Source organism: Oryctolagus cuniculus, chromosome 4, assembly GCF_051225735.1.
Source record: "Oryctolagus cuniculus isolate XC-2025 breed Fujian yellow rabbit chromosome 4, ASM5122573v1, whole genome shotgun sequence".
NCBI lineage: Eukaryota > Metazoa > Chordata > Mammalia > Lagomorpha > Leporidae > Oryctolagus > Oryctolagus cuniculus.
Window position 1 is genome coordinate 53,657,133 of NC_142870.1, and position 5,448 is coordinate 53,662,580.

At 41.0% G+C, this 5,448-nt stretch overlaps 1 pseudogene across 1 annotated transcript; it reads left to right on the forward strand.

The window, feature by feature from the left end:
• Positions 1 to 1,545: 1,545 nt before the first annotated feature.
• On the forward strand, positions 1,546 to 2,324 carry LOC149126974 (anaphase-promoting complex subunit 15 pseudogene; annotated as a pseudogene). The gene has a single exon (XR_016232404.1). The product of XR_016232404.1 is annotated as an anaphase-promoting complex subunit 15 pseudogene (transcript).
• Positions 2,325 to 5,448: the final 3,124 nt, after the last annotated feature.

Sequence of the window (5,448 nt, forward strand, 5' to 3'; positions counted from 1 at the left end):
AGTATTAATATATGAAATCATCTATTATATTTCTTAAATATTACCTTAAAAATATGTCCACAGATAGTCCTCTTCTAGCCAGGATGAAACAATAAAAATGGAATCAAACTTCCTGCTATAAACAACTACAAAACTAGGCAAAATATATGAATCATTTGCTTCCAGACACTGTGAAAGCTGGAAATGCAGGATAGTAATGTTTGAGAGAAGAGGAAAAACTGATGTGAGCTCTGCAATTATACTAGCTTTCTGCCTGGATTTAATTACCTAACTATAAATAAAAGGTGAAGGAATGTAAAGAGAGTTCAGTTGGCCTCCCTGAGTTGAGACGTGGTGATAAATCTTTGAAAGGCTGAGACAGGTGGAGGTTATGGGACTAAGTTCCTGCAAGTAGGCATCTATTAACAAAAGGAGTCTACGCAGGGGTCCCCTTGAATCTTTTCTAGGGCGGACAATTATAGGAATAATTTTGCTTCTGGGACAGCTAAATAAATTTTTACTAGACACAATTTCTTGTAGATAACAACCAGAAGCTCTGGACAAAACACAAAAGAAATTACCTGGACGAAATGTGTAGTGTACAATGGAGCAGATTCTGAAAACTGGCAGAAGAGCTTATAGATAAGAAAGCTCAACTTGCTAACATGTAAAGGGCCTAAAGCTCAATTTAATTACCACTATCTTTCAGCATGAAAATCCAGAATACAACTATGAAAAAGTAGGCATCAAGGTACATGGGGTACTAGAGAGTCAGAGCAACAGATTTTGTGCACACACTCTGCCAAAATATAAGGATGGCCTCTGAGCCACAAATGCACATTTCACACAGAATAATAAAAGAATTGAACTGGGAGTTACTATCCAAAAGGCAGAATTCTATTTATTTTTAACTTTTATGCTTATTTATTTATATATAGAGAACAAATTTCATTAATTTCGTAGACGTGATTCCATACTCCTTCCTTTCTTTCCTTTTAATTTTTTGCAGTGTCATACTTTCAACTTAATAGGCTCAATGCTCCCCTAAACATAGAGCTCTAAGGCGAAAAATAGATAGACTACTATCCTGCAAGGGTATGAAGATGGATAAAAGTCAACAATCAAATCTCAAGATGCCAGTTTAGCTCAATAAACATTGTAATTTTTTGTGCTCTCTATATTGGCTACAACCAGAGAAATGTATTTGTCTTCTTGAAATTGGCTTATTTCACTAAGCGTAATGATATTGAATTACATCCATCCTCTTGCAAAACACAGGATTTCATTCTTTTTTCTGGCTTAGTAGTATTTCATCTTGTATATGTTTCACATTTTCTTTATCCAGTCACTAAGAAAAGAGATCAATATTTTAAAAACTGCCATTACTAATATTCTGTATCAGGACATAGATGCAAATCAAGTCAAGACTCTTCTATGCTTCTATATGTAACAAATCTACAAACAATGTATATGCAACAAATATATAAAAAATATTCCTCTGTCTTGAGAATTTTCTGGCATGTTTCTGGAGGTTTCAAAGGAAATAAATGTTTCATAGAAAAAAAAAAAAAAGGGTGGGTCCCGGATTCTGGCGGGTCCTTCAGCTCAGGCAGGGTGAAGCGCTTCCGGGTCGCCGCCGGCTGCCGCTTCCCGGCGCGTCCAGGAGCCATGTCCACCTTGTTCCCTTCCCTCTTCCCTCGTGTGACTGAGACACTGTGGTTTAATCTGGATCGACCCTGTGTGGAGGAGACAGAGCTGCAGCAGCAGGAACAGCAGCATCAGGCGTGGCTCCAAAGCATTGCAGAGAAAGACAACAATCTGGTACCTATCGGCAAGCCAGCCTCAGAGCACTATGACGATGAAGAAGAAGAAGATGATGAGGACAGTGAAGAAGACTCAGAGGATGATGAGGACATGCAGGACATGGACGAGATGAATGACTACAACGAGTCACCTGATGATGGAGAGGTCAATGAGGTGGACATGGAAGGCAACGAACAGGATCAGGACCAGTGGATGATCTAGGTAGACAAGGCAGGGTGGCCTCAGGGAGATTCCAGGCCAACCCAACCTACCTTGCACCCCCAATGCCCAGCCCCAAGGCCCCAGCCTGCAGAACCAGCTAATGGCCCAGTGCCTGAGAGCTCATCCTGGGCACTTCCTCAGCTGCTGCCCGGACCTGGTCTCCTTGGCTCTCCCAGGCCATGAGTCTGCTCTTGAATCCCCAGGGCCTGAGCCCACTCTACCTTCTTGGCCAGTACTTTACCCTTTGGCTACCAGGTCTGGTCTCTATCTAACCCTCTTTAATAAAGACACAGGACTGATTTTTTTTCCCAAAAATAAAATATTTTTTAACTTTTATTTAATGAATATAAATTTCCAAAGTACAGCTTATGGATTACAATGGCTTCCCCCCATAACGTCCCTCCCACCCGCAACCCTCCCCTTTCCCACTCCCTCTCCCCTTCCATTCACATCAAGATTCATTTTCGATTCTCTTTATATACAGAAGATCAGTTTAGCATACATTAAGTAAAGATTTCAACAGTTTGCACCCACATAGAAGCACAAAGTGAAAAATACTGTTTAAGTACTAGTTATAGCATTAAATCTCAATGTACAGCACATTAAGGACAGAGATCCTACATGAGGAGCAAGTACACAGTGACTCCTGTTGTTGACTTAACAAATTGACACTTGTTTATGGCCTCAGTAATCACCCTAGGCTCTTGTCATTAGCTGCCAAGGCTATGGAAGCCTTTTGAGTTCACCAACTCTGATCATATTTAGACAAGGCCATGGTCAAAGTGGAAGTTCTCTCCTCCCTTCAGTGAAAGGTACCTCCTTCTTTGATGGCCCGTTCTTTCCACTGGGATCTCACTAAAAGCCAAGACACTCTGGGGGAAAAAAAAACCTAAAAGGAAAAGATAGTTTAATAAAAGTGGAGTTATTGTAGCCTCAGAAAAAGGCTCAGGAAAAAATTGGAGAGGAAACTCTTCCAGATCTACTGGATGTGACACGGAAGACCTTCGGGGAGAGCAAGAAAGCCCACCACATTGAAGCTGAGCCCCAGAAGCCAAGCTGCAGAAGCCGAGCTGCAGAGTCTGCACGCCAGCGCTGGAAGGGGAGGTGAGACAAAAACCTCAGTAACCCAAGACATTGGTGGGGAAAGGCAGAAAGAGCCTACAGGGAACGAGGCCTGAAGCCCCACTGGGGAAAGTTCACCAGGCTGACTGGAGGAGAGAAAAAAACGAATAAATAAGGGGAACCAGCACGGACATTAGCCTCTCTCTCCACTCACCTTACAAAGCCAAGCAAGACAAAGAGCAGGCACCATTTTAAGTATGTAAAGTGGTATCCCCCATTAGCCAAGCAGAAAAACCTGACTCTGTTGGGGAGAAATAACAGGAGGTTAAGACCTAGTGAAAGTGTGGAGCTAACGAACTGAGACTGCGAAAATCTGAGGGGGGGCGAGCGAACTCACCGAGTACACAAACTCGGTAACCTTGGCAACCCAGTGAGAGACTGCGGAGAAATTTGAGACCACACTGAGGGCTGCATAAACTCTGTGTGGTCCCAGGGGTAAGCAGAGGAATACCCACAGGGGCTAGATTTCATATATCAACTACCCTCAATTCCACTCAGCTGTGTGGAATTACTCCCCAACTGAGTCAAAATAAAAAGAGAGAGAGAGAGACAGCAAGAGAACAATCTGGGTGAGTCACCTTTGGCACACCCTTAACCCTGAAGAACCAAACAGAGCTTTCTGGCCACACCCATCACGGTCTCTAAGGATCCATCAAAAGCAGACAGTCCACTTAATCTAGAGTCATAGTATAACAAGAAAAATCATCACAGTGAAGAAACCAAAGAATATCTCCAATATGCCAAACAACAAACGCAAAAACCAAGGTAATAAGAACAAGGAAGACACTATGAAGCCCCCAAATGAAAAAGACACTCCAATTCAAGATTATGAAGATGAGATAGAAGAAATGCAAGAAGCAGATCTCAAAAAATTTATAAGAGCATTAAGAAGTTCTCAAAAACAAATTCTTGAACTACAGAAATCCTTAATGGACAAGATAGAAAATCTCTCAGGAAAATGAAATATTAAGGAGGAATCAAAATGAAATGACACAACTAGTAGAACAGGAAACTGTGATAGTGACGAGAAATCATAATGAAATGAAGAATTCAATAGATCAAATGACAAACACATTAGAGAGCCTTAAAAACAGAATGGGTGAAGCAGAAGAGAGAATATCAGACTTAGAGGAGAGAGAACAGCAAAATATACAGTCAAACCAAAGAAAAGAACAGGAAATTAGAAATCTAAACACATTGTCGGGAATCTTCAGGATACTATTAAAAAACCCAACATTCGGGTTCTAGGAGTTCCTGAAGGCATGGAGAGGGAGAAAGGATTAGAAGGCCTTTTTAGTGAGATACTAGAAGAAAATTTCCCAGGTTTGGAGAAGGACAGAGACATCCTAGTACAGGAAGCTCATAGAACCCCTAATAAACATGACCAACAGAGATCCTCACCACGACACGTTGTAATTAAACTCACCACAATGAAATATAAAGAAAAGATCCTAAAATGTGCAAGACAGCAACGTCAGATTACTCTCAGAGGATCTCCAATTAGACTCACAGCAGACTTCTCATCAGAAACCCTACCAGCTAGGATAGAATGGTGAGATATAGCCCATGTACTAAGAGAGAAAAACTGCCAGCCCAGAATATTATATCCTACAAAGCTCTCATTTGTGAATGAAAGTGAAATAAAGACCTTTCACACCAAACAGAAATTGAAAGAATTTGTCGCCACTTGTCCAGCCCTGCAAAAGATGCTTAAAGATGTGTTGCACACAGAAACACAGAAACACGGTCATCAATATGAAAGAAGGTAAAGGAAGGAAACCTCACAGCAAAAGATCACAGGAAGTTCAAAACATATATTAGAAAATATCTTTGGCAAATGGCAGGGCACAGTTACTACTTATCAATAGTCACATTGAACGTTAATGGCCTGAACTGTCCAGTTAAAAGACACCAATTGGCTGATTGGGTTAAGGAACAAAACCCATCTATTTGCTGCTTACAAGAAACACATCTTTCCTACAAAGATCCATGCAGACTGAAAGTGAAAGGCTGGAAAAAGATATACCATGCCAACAGAAATGAAAAAAGAGAGGGCGTAGCCATCTTAATATTGGACAACATAAACTTTACCACAAAAAACTGTTAGGAGAGACAAAGAGGGGCACTATATAATGATTAAGGGATCAATTCAACAAGAAGATATAACGATTATCAATGTATATGCACCTAATTACAGGGCACCGGTTTATTAAAAAGATTTGTTAAGGGACTTAAAGGGAGACTTAGACCCCAATACAATAGTACTGGGGGACTTCAATACTCCACTCTCAGAAATAGACAGACCAAGAGGACAGAAGAACA